The sequence below is a fragment of the Staurois parvus genome, unplaced genomic scaffold (genome assembly GCF_062004578.1).
Source record: "Staurois parvus isolate SC_StPar_1 unplaced genomic scaffold, SC_StPar_1.0 ptg000770l, whole genome shotgun sequence".
Classification (NCBI taxonomy): Eukaryota; Metazoa; Chordata; class Amphibia; order Anura; family Ranidae; genus Staurois; species Staurois parvus.
This window is the reverse complement of record NW_028318566.1, coordinates 1593652-1608779: the sequence shown is the minus strand read 5'-3', so window position 1 is coordinate 1608779 and position 15128 is coordinate 1593652. Positions and strand designations below refer to the sequence as shown.

The window sequence follows — 15128 nt, the reverse complement described above, 5'->3', positions numbered from 1 at the left end:
TGTTTTTTATTTTTTGAGCTAAAAAAAAAAAAGACTGCCAATTTTGAGAAAAAAACAATATGTTTTACTTTTTGGTATTAAACATGTCCAGTAAAAAAATTTTAAAAGTCAAATTTCGTGATACATTTAAACCAAAATATATTCTGCTACATGCCTTTGCTTAAAAAAATCAATACATGTAAATTAATTAGTTTGCGTGAAACTTATAGCTTCTACAAATAGAGGTGTATATACAGTATACTGGAATTTTTTTTTTATACTAGTAATGGTGGCAATCAGCGACTTATAGCGGGACTGAGGGACTGCGGCAGGCATTCTGACACTGGGGGGAACTGACCAGGGGCAGACAGACAACTCATGGGTCCCCCGGGCAATAGGGGATCATGGGACCCTGTGTCCTTGCCCAAACTCAAATAAGCCTATGAAAAAGGTACCAGGGGCATCTCATGGGGCCCCCTACTGACCCCGGGCCCTCGGGCAGTGCCCGAGTTTACAAAAGGTCAGTCCGCCCCTGGAACTGACTAACTTCCACTGACATCCTAATGACACTAATACAGTTATCAGTGCTAATAAAAAGCTCTGACACTGTACTGATGACACTGGGCAGGAAGGGTTTAACATCTGGGGCGATCACAGGGTTATCTGTGTGCTATTTTACTGTGTGTGCTTTGTGTGCGTGTTTTACTGTGTCAGCACATTGCTTTGTATTGCTCTGCTATGCGGAGCAATACAAAGCAGTGTGCAGGAGCTGTCAGGGGAGAGATCTGTATTGTTTACGTTCAGACCTCTCCCCTGTCAGTGATACTCGGCGATTGCCGGGTGCTGGCAGGGAATCACTGGCCGTGACCCACCAATGGCGGCGGGGTACCCTACCCAGAAATGCAAAATCATCTATATATACGTGATCTTGCGCAGCCCTGCCGCCCTGTAGCAGTATTTCTGCTATAGGGTGGCAGGCAAGTGGTTAATCAAATTTTAAGGACCTATGCACTATGGAGATCTTTTCTTTCATGTGCTAATGTGATTGTGACTTTCTGTGTGGACACCTCGGCTGATACCGGAGTGATTGTTTCGGACGTCTACATTTCTGTGGAGTAGTTTATTGTACCTTCACTGGAGGCCAGTGTCAGTGGATTGGTGTTGCCAGAGGGATAACATCAAGCGTGTTTGGGCCTTGCTGGCAGGTCCAAACCATCTACTAAGCAACCTGTTTGCTCACTGGTGCGGTGGAGGTTCATCGAAGTAGCTGCTACAAGGTGGTGGTTGATCAGCACCAATATTTGGTTGAACCTTTCGAATTAGACAACTTTGGTTAATTGCACAAGTCACTTTTATGGTGATTGAAGTGGAAGTAGTGGTGAAGGGGTTGCATGAGATCTGCCACCTTTCACATCTATGAACGTTTAGTAATAATTTTGCACTTGTGTGATATATTTTGCACAATATACAGGATAGAGTTGTGTTTGTTATTGTTGCACATTTATATACAGAGGTTTTTTTTCAAAAGTGAAGTATATGAACCCACAAACTCAGGAGTGATGCTGGGGGGGTTTGTTTTAAAGTAAGTATTTCGTAATGTGCTAGTATGCAATGCATACTAGCACATTATGACATACCTTTTTTTTAAGAGACTTTACTACCGCGTTGCATCACGTTCTGCACGTGACTTCATCAGGGTGACCCTGATGAAGTCACGTGCTGAACGTGACGCAACGCGTCGGTACGTGGGGAGGAACTTCCGTTAACGCGGTGATGTCATTTCCAGCGTGGGGGCCATATTGGATCACCCTGTTGTGAATACCCATGCAGTACACCCATAGCATGTGGTAGGAAGCTGGAAAAAGTCGTGGCTAATGTGAGTGGAATTCTTTTTATCTGTCAATTGATCTAATAAAACTGGTTGCACTATGGAGGGTCTCTGCTTGTGTCTCATTATGACCCTGGGAGGAGCTGGCTGCTAGTCTGGTGGAGGCTGGAGACGAGAGGGGAAATCCTGAGAGGAACCCATTCTGATAGGATCGCTTGATCCTCAAAGCGTGCTGGCCCTGTGGGGTCTAAGTAAGGAGGTGAGGGGGCATTCTGGCTGTTAAAGGATTGGCACGTGTGAATCACGCACACTGCACATTACTTTTGCATGAAGAGTGAAGTGGGAGGACCACCATAAAGCATCGCATTATTATTATTACATTTTTTTGGACTTTGCAATTGATTATTTGTTCACCAATTTTGAGCACCAGTTTGTTTTTTGTCACATTATTGAATTAAGATTGTATTTGTCACTTTATGCACTGGATATTCCCCACGAGGGAATTCACGCATGACACTATTATTTATTCTTTTGTTCATTATCCTGGATATATATTTTTAGGGGATGTGTATTTAGTTTGTGTATTGTAATCACTGATTCACTTAATATTCATATATATATTTTTTAATGTTACTAGCGCTACACTGTTTATTTTAATTTATATGTAACTATGCTCACCATCAGATTTAGAACATCTAGAGGCAGAAAAAAAAGTACTGTGGATCAAATAATTAACTGAATAGCTAAGTGCGCCACCCACGTACTAAAAATCATAATAAATTGCCAAGAGCTCCCACACCCAAATACTTAAAAATGAATAATAAAAGTGTTGCGCTACTCCATAATAATAACCTTAATACATAAATGCAAAATATAACACTCAATACATGAAAAACTCAGTACATATAAAAATCATGTGAATAAATAGAATCCCAATAGCAAATCAAAGTCCATAACCCAAATATATTGTGACCGTGCTCCAGTTAACTTCAGTATGGATTAACTCCCGTGATCTTAATAACTTTATATGTCACCAACGTGTCCCACCGCCACACATAAGGATGGCCGTTCACCAAAGAACCAGGACTTATATACCAAAATATACAGGTCTAATGTGCTTGGTAAATTCCCTAATAGGGACTCAAGATGGCAGTGCATCTCCTGCTGTGTAATCAGTGGTGCCTTTACTCCTTCTCCTCCTCTCAACATCCCCATGAGGAAAAGAAGAAAGCCTCCAATCGTGTGATAATGTTTATTTAAAAAATACATAAAATGTGCCATGTTCACACTCTCAAATATAAAAGTTAACAAGCGGAATGTATCTACCCGGACCTCTTGTCAACGGCTCCGTACCGGAAGTGACGTCACTAAGCTCCAGGCGGTTATAGTTTACAAATTATGATACATATATTTGAAAATTTATAAGTCCTAATGTACTGACTGCCTATCTAATTTTTTGAGACCCTAAAATGCCAGGACAGTACAAACACCCCCAAAATGACCCCTTTTTGGAAAGTGGACAGTCCAAGGTATTTAGTAAGAGGCATGGTAAGTTTTTTTTACGTGCATTTTTTGTCACAGTTTTTTGGAAAATGAAGTAATTAAGTAAAAATCTTTAGGCATTCCAGGGGCATAAATTATGCATCTAATTTCTTGATTACCTGTCACATTTTTGGAGGCCCTGGAGCACCAGAACAGAAGAAACATCCACAAAAATGATCCCATTTTGGAGAGTAAACACCCCAAGGTATTTAAGAGTCATGGGGAGTCTTTTGAAGACTTCATTTTTTTACCATAAGTGTACTTCTTACACATAGCATGGGCATACTTAGAATTATACCCCAAAACACATTATGCTACTCCTCCTGAATAAGAAGATTTCATATGTGTGAGAATTTTTCACAGCCTAGCCAAACAGAGGAGCCCGACATCCAAGAAGCACCTTAACCACTTCCAGTCTGGGCCACTTCTTACATTCCTCTCCTACATGTATAAAACATAATATTTTGCTAGAAAACTATTTAGAACCCCCAAACATTAAATTTTTTTAAGCAGAGGCCCTAGAGAATAAAATGGTGGGTGTTGTATATTTTTATGCCAGATGGTATTTGTACAGTGGGTTATCAAACACAAATTTTTGGAAACAAAATACACTTGAATGAATTTTATTGCACAAAAACACAATATAATAGCTATTTTTTCGTAAAATATAAAAGATGATGTTACACCAAGTAAATAGATACCAAATATATCATGTTTTAAAATTGTGTCTGCCCGTGGAATGGTGCCAAACTACAGTACCAAAAAATCCCCGTAGGCAACATTTTAAAAGCCTTTACATGTTACCAGTTTAGGTTTACACAGGAGGCCTGGATCCAGAATTATTACTTTCACTCTGATGTTAGCGGCGATGCCTCACATATGTGGTGCGATTGCTATTTGCATATACGTGTGAGACCAGTACATGCGATCGCATTTGTGCCCGAGCACAATCAGACGGAGGCACTTCAAACATTTTTTTCATTTTATTATTTATAATAAAGGTCCTCTTTATGGAGTGATCTGGTGTCTATTAGACCCCAAACCTCTACTCTGGCCTCCAAGGCAGCCGATCAGACACAGATCAGCCTGATCAGCCACTTTCTTGGCCAGTAACGGCCAAGTAAACAAAGAACCAAAACCGGAACTGACTAAATCCTTGCCGCTTCTGATTTCTGACATCACACAGTGGAAGCAACAACATCAAATCCTCTCACTGTGTGCCCGGAGCCAGATATTGTTCCTTACTGGGCTCCCTGATCCCTCAGAATAGCCCAGTAAAGGTGACGGTGGAAGGAGGGCCCTTCCTGCTGCCCATAAAAGTTATCCAAGCGGCTCTTTAGGACGTTGGTATGGGATATAGTAGTGATCAGGATACTGGTATAGTGTATGGTGGTGTTCAGGATGCTGGTATGGGATATGGTGGTGACCAGGATGCTGGTATGGGGTATGGTGGTGTTCAGGATGCTGGTATGGGGCATGGTGGTGATCAGAATGCTGATATGGATAATGGCGATGATCAGCACGCTGGTATGGGGTATGGTGGTGATCAGGACATTGGTATGAGGTATGGTGGTGATCAGGATGCTGGTATGGTTTATGACGTGATCAGGGTACTATTATGGCATATGGCAGTGATAAGGATGCTGGAATGGGTTATGGCGGTGAACAGGAATCTGATATGGAGTATGGCGGTGATAAGGATGGTGGTATGGGGTATGGAAGTGGTCAGGACATTGGTATGGCCTATGCCAGTGATCAGGACGCTGGTATGGTGTATGGCGATGATCAGGACACTGGTATGATGTGATGGTGATCAGGATGCTGGTATGGTGAATGGAGGTGACCAGGGCGCTGGTGTGGTGTATGAAGGTGATCAGGGTGCTGATATGGCATATGCAGATGATCAGGGATCTGATATGGTGAATGGTGGTGATCATGGTGCTGGTATGGCATATTGTGGTTATCCCCACTACCTATCCTACCCACCCTCCTCCCTAAACACCTGACTTCTCTTACCACTTCAACGCTGTCCAGCTGCAGCACCACTCCTCTCACTTCCTGGTCTCACAGGAGAAACTGAAAGCAGCGAGAGCCATAGGCTTTTGCTGCTGTCAGCCAAACTCCTGTGAGGAGGGAGCATGGACATGGCTTATGTGTATGGATGCACACAACCTGTCTTGGGAGCATGCACACATGAGTGCTCCCTTAGCACCTGGCTTGCTGAGAAGGTACCTGGAGGAAGGAGAAGAGGAAAGCACCTGTGGGGGACTTTCAAAGAGGAGGAAAGGGACCACTTTGTGCAATATCTTTGGCCTAGTGATGTTACATGGGTGAGTCACATGCTAATCCATACCATGATGGAACAGGTATTTCCTTTGGCTCCCAGCACTGAATGGAGCAATTAAGGTACATGGGAAAGGTAGGCTGATGAAGTTGGGGTGAATAAAGCAAAGCAGGAGGTACTTTTCTCGTTGGCCATCCTAACACAGTGCAAAAAAGGAACATTGAAGACAATCTTATCATAAAGAGACCAGTATAAGGCATAACCCCCCATCTTAGCATGATCCTTTCCACTTCTTAAAAAGTAACTTCATCCAGGCATGAAAAGTCAGTAGATACAAGTACTGTGGCTGCTGACTGTTAAGAAGCACATACCAGCCCATAAAGTTCAGCACTGTCTGCTAACGCTTTTCATGGCTTGCCATATCTTCCATACCACCGTTTTGCTTTGGGAGCCTGTAGGCAGGTGCATTTTTCCTTCCCTTCTGTAGGTGGCGCCGTGTTGTGAACTGCTGTACAGTGGAGATAGAGGAGGAAAGTTGAATTGTTTCTCTGCAGCTTCCGTAGGTGACACCAGGAGAGCAGTGATCCAATTAGACACTGCAACACATGGATGACCTCTGCACCAATCTTTGGTGTGGACAATGCTTATACATAGCAATGCCGTACTGCGCCTGGCACGTAGTTGCATAGTGGATAGTGTAGGGACAGGATCCAGGCTGGATAGGGATAGCATAATTAGCCTGGTATTGCTGTTTCTATACTATCTGGAACTCTTAAGCAAGTAGTTGGTGTTGATATCATAAACAGGGCTGGGGTTTGCAAATTTTGCTCCTGTTGTTACTTTCCACTTAACCAGATAATAAATTTACAACCCACCATTGCATTTTGTACCATTCCTCCCACTGGGGTACTAACCACTTGGCCCTGCCCACAACTGCCATTCTCTGCATTAAGGTAAAATACCTTCTGTGTGCAGTTCCCCCCCCAGCCCCCCTTAAATACTTACCTGAGCCCAACCTTGATCCAGCACTGTGCCTGACTACAGCGGCTCTCTCTCTCTTTCTCCTCACTGGACATAGAGGCAGCAGCAGGAACCATTGGCTCCTGCTGCTGTCAATCAAAGCCTGTGAGATGAGAATAGGGGGTGGGGTTGAGCCGTGCTGTGTGTGTTAACGGTCACACAGAGCCCGGCTCAGGATTGAGACTGCACAAGTGTCCCCATAGCAAGCTACTTGCTATGGGAGTGCTCAGAAGGGGGAAGGAGCCAGGATCACCATCAAAAGGGCCCCAGAAAAGGAGGATCAGGGTCTGCTCTGCACAATGGCTGGCCACCTACTGCACTTGCGCAAGACAGTGATCCTCTAGCCTCCAAAGATATGTGACATTATCCCCTGCCTAGGCAAGGAAGTGGAAGTGGCTACATCAAAATAAAGCCTCTCATAATTTCTCCTCTGCTCTTCCAGTTAACCACTTATTCCACTACTCTCTCAAGCCTCCTACTCTGCCTGCCTGCAATTGACATCTGCCTGCTGTTGCCCTCGGTAACCACTGATTCCACTGCTCTCTCAATCACTAAGCTATTTTGCATGACTGAAATTATCTGCTTTGTTGGATTTTTTTGTAACTGCTGTCTATACTTGTCTATATTAAGTTAATTTAGCCTCATAGTGCCTTAGCTGAGATCAAACACCTTGACTTATCTTGTGTCTATCCTGCTTGCAATTTGTTAAGGGCAGAAAACCTCCACCATGTGTCATTTAATAGCTCTTAATTGAACAATTGCCTATCCTCCCCCAGTCCATCAAAGTATAAGTTCCGTACAGTTCTTGGGACAGCTAGAGAGGGGACAGGCTTGCCATTCCTTGCACAAAGTGCATGGCACTTTGAACACGGCACTTTAATTAAGGCAAGTACAAACATTAGTGCTCCACCCCATGTAGTCTGCAAGTGCTCTTACCTCTATCATCTTTCCCTCAGCCTTCCTTTGTTATTTCTCCTCACTCTCCAACATGCTCTTACTAACTTTCTTTTTTGCTATAAGGCCCTCTCAAACTCTCTCTTCTTTACCCCTCGTCCCCACCTCACAACCTGTACATATCTGCCCTCTCAATATCATTGCACTTATAATCTCCTGCTCTCTCTTTGCACACATAATGTCACTGCTCCAAAATCACTGCGACATTTGCCCTCATATAAATCCTGCTCCCACCTCACCTCCCTCACCCTCCTATCACTACTAACTTCCGGAGACATTGGCCCTGGGCCAATTGATATCCTCCCATGTCTTCCAATACCACCTCTATGCTGATGACACCAAGATCTATCTCTCCACTCCCCATCTCACCCCCTTAATCTCCTCACGTATCACAAATCTACTAAGCGACATATCAGCATGGATGTCACACCACTACCTTAAACTCAATCTTTCCAAAACTGAGCTTGTAATATTTCCTCCTCCCCGATCCCCCACTGATGACTTTATCATTAAGATCAACAGCACAACCATTGGTCCTTCCCCTCATGCCAGGGTGCTAGGCGTAATCCTAGAGTCTGACCTTTCCTTTGGTTCCCACATCCAATCACTGGCTAAATCCTGCCGCCTCAATCTCAAGAACATTTCCAAAATCTGCCCCTTTCTGACCAATGACACCACAAAGCAACTTATCCACACCTTGATTTTATCCCGCCTTGATCACTGCAACTCCCTCCTCACTGGTCTACCATTACACAGGCTATCCCCTCTTCAGTCTAATATGAATACTGCTGCTAGATACATACACCTTACCAACCGATCAGTGACTGCTGCCTCTCTCTGCCAATCCCTTCACTGGCTTCCACTAACCCAACGTATAAAATTCAAAAATACTAACCACAGCATACAAAGCCATCCACAACACTGCCCCTAGCTACATCATCCACCTCATCCACAGATATCGTCTAAATCGTCTGCTCTGCTCCTCCCAAGACATCTTGCTCTCTAACTCCCTCGTCACCTCCCACGCTTGCCTCCAGGACTTCTCCAGAGCCTCTCCCATCGTCTGGAACTCCCTACCACAGTATGTCTGGTCAGCCTCCACCCTGTCTGCCTTTAGGCGATCATTAAAAACTCACTTATTCTAGGGAAGCCTACCCCACCTCCACCTAAGAACTGTACTTGAGCCACCTCCATCAGAACAGCTATCACCTTTTGCACCACTTCCCCCTTCCTTTAGATTGTAAGCTCCACGAGCAGGGCCCTCCTATTCCTTCTGTACTGAAATGAATTGTAATTCTACTGTCTCCCTTATATTGTAAAGCGCTGCGCAAACTGTTGGCGCTGTATAAATCCTGTATAATAATTATAATAATAATAAAGCTACTTGCGCCCTGAAATAAAATAACATGATTATGTAGCAGGCTGGGAGGAGGAAGATTATGAGAGTAACTTTTATTTTTGGCTGAAGTTCCGCTTTAAGGTACCTTTTGGCAAAAATGATCAAAACCAAATCCAGCCACTACCTTTGCCAGTCAATCTTCGGAGGTATAACTGAACACACAGGACATACCTCCACCACAGGGAATATCTTCAAGGAACCTAAATGAACACGCTCAATTGTATTACATGATTGTTGCATTGTTATATCAACCTCACTCTTCAAAGGCCTTTCTATTTAGAGTGGAAAAACAGCTACAGCTATAAAAAATAAATCAGCTCCTAAAACACAATTGCAAAGACTGCAAATGGTTATAAAATACCAAACAACATCTTCAAAAAAAGCAAGTCATCCCTAATTTATTCTGCAAAAGTACTTATTTGTGTCTGCAACATAATTAATAAATCCCCCATTGCTATATAACGCTACATACTAATACACCTGTCAGTATATTATGCACAGTGTATAATATGACAGCTCCATAAATGTAATAGAAATGACCCTTCAGAATGATTTCAGAATCTTTGCTTACCACGTCTCTCCTTTTGTCCAGTCTCACCTCCTCTGCTATATGGTGACTGTGGGAGTTTACATAAGAGCTCTGTCGAACTGTGAGTTTTCTATTACTGCAGGAAACGTGCTCCCCTTGTAAGCATTTTGCATTGTCCGCTGAATTATAGGACATCCCCATCTGGCACACTGCTTTAGTCCCATTTAAATCTGTCGATAGTTACAGAGTGGAAAGTGCACAGGAGCAGGGGAGATCCAGATTCTAATATAATGGACTGGGGAAAGACCAAGTTCTGTCAAATGCATAAACAATAAGCAATTTTAATTGCTGATGTCGTATTTGATATGTCACTTATAGTTATGTCACTTTTTTCCTGTGGATGCTTCTTCAGTTTGTGGAAAAAATTTTAATGAGCTTGCTTTCCATGAATTGTTCAAAAGAATTATGAGGATACTGTGGAAACCTCTGCTAAGGCACGGCACCATGCATAGCCACTGCCAAAAGATTAGGCTTTGCGACCAGGGGCAGCTGTAGACATTTTTTGGGGAGTTGCTGTGCTGGTGCTGGACAGGGCTGCTGTTAGAAATCAAGGGGCCCTGTAAATAACAAATCATTCTTTTCCCTAAAAATAAACTCAAATCATTATTAGTTTACATAAACAACCTGACCTACAAAATTTTGTCTAAATCAAAAGCATAAAACTGCATTAAATAAATAAAAAAAGCTATGTGTGTGAATGATGTAAAGCAGATAATAATGCGACTGCCCATTCAATCTCACATGAAAAGAGGCTGCAGGTGCCCGATCCATAGTTGCTCGGCTGTATTTAGTACTCCATAGGGAAGATCCGCACTACCGCCACTGCTCTTAAAATGTTTGTTTATATTGGAGCAGCGTCCAAGATGGCTGCTCGGTAGAGGTGCTCCTTGCCCACCGGACACATCGGCTGACCTGCCGACTCTCAGGGGGGCCACCAGCTCTTTTACCCCCCCGTTGCCCCAATGGTCAAAACAGACAGGGCCGCCGTGCCCCCAACACTAGGTAGGCTGCGCCGAAGTTTGCAGCCTACCCACCGGAGGCCGCAACTGAAGCCCCGGCCTCGATTTTGGATCCTCTACTGCCGCTACTTGCGGTTGAACCGGATCCCATCGGTGAAGAGGACCTGGCATCAACGGCCTCCCTGCAGTCACCCACTCAGGCTCTGAGGGATGCTGAGCTCCTGGGCCACTTCAAGTCCATGCTGCAGCTTGTCTTCCTCTACCTCCAAGCTGGCAAACTGTCTCTTGCGAGAAATTCAGGAGTTGGGCAATCGGACGAACAATCTCGAAGACAAAATGGACAATGCAGTCACAGTCATTGAAAGCCATGAACAAGATCTGTGTGACCTCAAGAATGAATTGGTGGACGCGCTGCTCCAGCTTGAGGATTTCAAGAACCGTTCCCGCCACAGCAATTTACACTTAAGTGGTATACTGGAAACTGTTACGGATCTCAACTCAACCGCTACTGCCCTGTTTCAGGAGCTGATGCCCGCCATTCCCATTGATCGGCTCGAATTTGACCTCATACACCGTGCATTGGACCTTAGACAACCAGATGGGCCCCCAAGAGACATTATCATCAAATTTACCTATTAACGTACTAAGGAAACCATCCTCTTGGCGACCAGAAACAACCCAGACCTCAGCTTACAGGGACATCACTACCAACTCTTCGCGGACCGCTCCAAGATCACTCTTCAGAAACGCTACCAGTTGAAGCACTTCACCTTGGTCCTGGTGAATCACAGAATTAAATACGCCTGGGGCTTTCCATTTCACCTCACCTTCAACTACCAGGGTTGCAGCCACTCTGTTGCCATGCCGGAGGAGGCCCACTCTCTCCTAGAATCTTTATACCTTCTTCCATCGGGAGGCGCTAAGCAGAGCCCGACTCGTTCATCCAGATCCCTGGCGAGGCCGCTTCCTCTGGGCTGCCTCTGGGAGAAGACATCCAATGGGAAGAGGGCCCTCCCTCCGACCCCTCTACGATCAAGTTCCTCCTGCTCTTCTTTAGGCTGAAGCTGTGTCCAGGACCTCCCCCGTGATGTATCACCGTTGCACTCTCCTGACGGGACCATGAGTTGGCCTTTTAGGCATTCCCTGTTTAATAGTGTTCCAGGATTGGGCCTGGTCTGGCCAGCTCCCTTGGGGTTTTCATCTTTGAGTGGTGGGTCACCTCCTGGACTTGAGGATCATCACTTTTTGCCACTGCAGACTGCCACGGGTCCAGGTGACATTGGTTGGGTTCCTGTTCGTGGAATGGGCCGATAGTTTCCTCAGGTATCGGGAGGGAGGTTGGCTCAGGTAGGCCCTAGTTTGGTGCAAGGATGACGGCCCTGCTGGGAGGCTGGGGTAGGGGATCACCTGGGCTGCATTGTTGGGGTTCCATGGCAGCCTGTGGTCGTCCTTCCGGAAGGGGTTGGGCCCCCAAGCCTAGCTGGGTTTCCAACGGGGAGGTTTCCGTGGACGTACCCACTTCCGGGGACTCATACCTCTATTACTGTGGGACTCCATTATGTTGTGGTTATTGCCTTTTTGCCCCCTGAGGGCTTATGTTTTTGATGTATGCATTTGCAGCCATGTGTCCAGTGGTAGAGCCACCCCCAACTGGTATCCTTCCAGTGTAAGTGTCAGGGATCCCGGGTCCTCGGCGGCGCGCGCATGCGCAGACCGCCGATCCGTCCCAGCCGGCGAGCGCAGAGTCCTCGGCGATCGCGGCGGCCGCGCATGCGCAGTAGCGATCGCGGCCGCACCAATGGGAGAGCAGGGCCCTCTATTTAAAGCTGCCCTGTGCATCTCCAAGTTGCCGCAAGGTCTTGTTCCTGTCCTGTAAGTACGCTTCCTTGTTGCTAAACTCTGCCTGTTCTGTTTATGCTGACCTTCTCCTGCTCTGACCCCGGCTCGTCCCTGACCATCCTTCTGCCTGACCCTCTGTACCGCGCTGCCCGCTACCTGCTGAACCTGGCTTGTGACCCCGACCATTCTCCGCTTACTCCCCCTGTACCACGCTGCCCGCACAATACCGACCCGGCTAGTCTGACCTCGCCTACTCCTGATAGTTGCCCATCCATCCCACTCGGATCGGGATCTGTCGTCCCCTTCACAGCAGGCTCAACCCGGGCACATACCCTCAGCAGGACCCCTCTGCCACCGCCGGGGGTGCCCAGGGACGCGACCTGGTTTTAGTCTTGCACCAAGTCCATCCCCACCATCAGGGGCCCTGGTGAAAAGGCAGACTGGGACTTAGACTCCGCGTCCTGGGAAACCCCGTGCCGTGGGCCACTAGAGATCCCGTTGGGCGGAGCCTGACAGTACCTTGCGGCCATGACTGAGCCTGGAAGGGGAACTTCCCCTCTGGACGACATCTGCCAACAGATGGAGACCCTTACACTGGGAATTAGGGGCCTACAGGAAGGTTATACGGTATTGGACAGACGCATGCAGACCTTAGCTACCTCTACCAGGGGGTCTGGGGAACCCATTAGGGAGACTCCGGGGTTGTTACCCGCACCAGAACCCCGTGTCCCCACACCGGAACGTTTTTCCGGAGACCGAAGTAGATTCAGGGCCTTTCGTAACTCCTGTCAGCTATACTTTGACCTCCAGCCTCAGACCTTTTCCTCCAAATCAGTGAGGGTAGGGTTCATTATTTCCCTACTACAGGGGGGACCCCAAGACTGGGCCCACCGGCTCCGAGAGAAGCGAGACCCACTGTTGCAGTCAGTGACGGTATTTTTTGAGGCTATGGCCCTCTTGTATGATGACCCGCTGCGCACCGCAACGGCCGAGAGGGCCCTATATACACTCAGGCAGGGTCACCGGACAGTGGAGGACTATGCCGCCGAATTCAGGAGTTGGCATAGTGACTGCCAATGGAACGAGGCGGCTCTGCACCACCAGTTCCGCGTAGGGTTAGCTGAATCCCTGAAGGACGAATTGGCCCGAATAGACATACCTAGCACTTTGGAGGCCTTGATAGCTTTGACTATTCGAATTGACCGCCGGTTGCGGGAGCGCAGGCAGGAAAGATGCAACCAAGGACAAGGATCAACTGGAACACCCCCTCAGGCCTCAACCCAGTTACAGCCGGCAAGCCAGAACCAGGATGCCATGGATACACCCGAGACCGGGCCATCGGGAAGGATCCGGCCGACACTTACGCCTGAGGAACGCCAGAGGCGTCTTACCAACCATCTCTGCCTCTACTGTGGGGGAGCAGGCCATGTGGTACGTACCTGTCCAGCCAAGAGGGGTAAGTGTTCCGCTGTTTTCTCTACAGTCACTTCTAACAGTGTGGGCAACACTAGTTATCTAGCGGTACCTGTGTCACTTCAGCTGCCGGGGAGAACAATGGTGACCACGGCTATTGTGGATTCTGGGGCGTGTAGTTGCTTCATAGATTTAGACTTTGCAGTTCAGCAACAAATTCCCCTACAAACCAAGGAGGTGGGATTGAATATTTTTCTAGCAGATGGATCATGTATTAAGTCAGGGGTGGTGGACCACGAGACCCCACCTATCCGTACTACCGTATCGACCCATCATGAAGAACTCCTTCGGTTCCCCACTATTTCCAATTATTTTGGGGCTCCCGTGGTTGCGAGCCCATAATCCCCAGGTGGACTGGAAGGCGGGTTCTATGCAGTTCCTCTCCCCATACTGCCAGCAGCATTGCCTCCCTAAGATCTCCCCGATTCCACCGACTTTGTTGTGTCTAGAGACAGATGCGGAGCTGGCGCAAGTCATTCCGTCAGTCTACCATAGTTTTCTGGATGTGTTTAGCAAGCGGGGGGCGGACACTCTCCCCCCGCACCGAGCTTATGACTGCCCAATTGATCTCTTCCCAGGGTCGGAAATCCCATTTGGGCGGATATTCCCCTTATCCGAGCGGGATTTAGGGGTACTAAAAGAATATATAGATGAAAACCTCCATAAGGGGTTTATTAGACCCTCCACGTCACCAGCCGGGGCGGGCATTTTCTTTGTGGAGAAAAAGGACAAGTCCCTCCGGCCCTGCGTAGATTACCGGGACTTGAATAAGGTCACAGTAAAGAACCGTTACCCGCTACCACTAGTCCCCGAGCTGTTTCAGAGGCTGAAGTCAGCATCTGTCTTCACTAAACTAGACTTGAGAGGTGCCTATAATTTAGTTCGTATCAGAGAGGGGGACGAGTGGAAGACAGCATTCCGTACCAGATTCGGACACTTTGAATATTTGGTTATGCCCTTCGGCCTATGCAACGCCCCTGCCACCTTCCAACATTTCATAAACGATGTGTTCAGGGACTACCTAGATATCTTCGTCATTGTATACCTGGACGATATCCTTGTCTTTTCCCCAACCTTGGAGGACCATAGAGGTCACGTGAGGCACGTGTTAGAACGGTTCCGCCAACACAGCTTATATGCCAAGGCAGACAAGTGCTGCTTTGAACAGAGTAGCATTTCGTTTCTGGGTCTAACCATCTCTCCCACGGGAATAGCCATGGATCCCCAAAAGGTTTCGGCCATTTTAGATTGGCCAGCCCCCA

At 46.9% G+C, this 15128-nt stretch overlaps 1 protein-coding gene across 1 annotated transcript in view; it reads right to left on the bottom strand.

The window, feature by feature from the left end:
* Positions 1-9762, bottom strand: part of LTC4S (leukotriene C4 synthase) — a 79446-nt gene extending 69684 nt beyond the window's left edge. Inside the window, exon 1 of the mRNA XM_089654510.1 lies at positions 9578-9762. The gene's annotated coding sequence lies outside the window, so the exon portion shown is untranslated. The remainder of the gene's footprint in view (positions 1-9577) is intronic.
* Positions 9763-15128: the final 5366 nt, after the last annotated feature.